Source organism: Bison bison, unplaced genomic scaffold, assembly GCF_000754665.1.
Source record: "Bison bison bison isolate TAMUID 2011002044 unplaced genomic scaffold, Bison_UMD1.0 scf7180017864233, whole genome shotgun sequence".
NCBI classification, from domain to species: Eukaryota; Metazoa; Chordata; class Mammalia; order Artiodactyla; family Bovidae; genus Bison; species Bison bison.
The window spans coordinates 321,984-322,329 of NW_011494805.1; the positions used below are offsets into that span (position 1 = coordinate 321,984).

Genomic DNA, 346 nt, shown 5'->3' on the forward strand with positions numbered 1-346 from the left:
TAAATGATATCATGTAAGCACAACGCTTGTCACAGCACCTGTCCTAGTTCATCCAAGCAGCTATAACCAAATACCACCCACAGGCTGCCTGTGAACAACAGAGACATCTTCTCACGTCTGGAGGCTGTAAGTCCAAGATGAGGGTGCCAGTCTGCAGCCCTCTCTCAGATCCAAACTTCTTGTATTTTCACTCGACAGAAGTGGGGAGGGATCTCCGAGGAGTCGCTTTCATAGGAGGTAAAAGCCCATTTAGGAGGCCTCTGCCCGGCTCGTGGAATCACCTGCCAAAGCCTCGGACATCCTAATTCCATCACCCTAGGGCTTCCCAGGGGCAAAGTGGTGAAGA

The 346-nt window shown here is 51.2% G+C and overlaps 1 protein-coding gene across 2 annotated transcripts in view; it reads left to right on the forward strand.

Annotated features, from left to right (window-relative positions):
- SNTB1 (syntrophin, beta 1 (dystrophin-associated protein A1, 59kDa, basic component 1)) overlaps window positions 1–346 on the forward strand; it is a 253,717-nt gene that overhangs the window by 189,017 nt on the left and 64,354 nt on the right. The window lies entirely within an intron of this gene.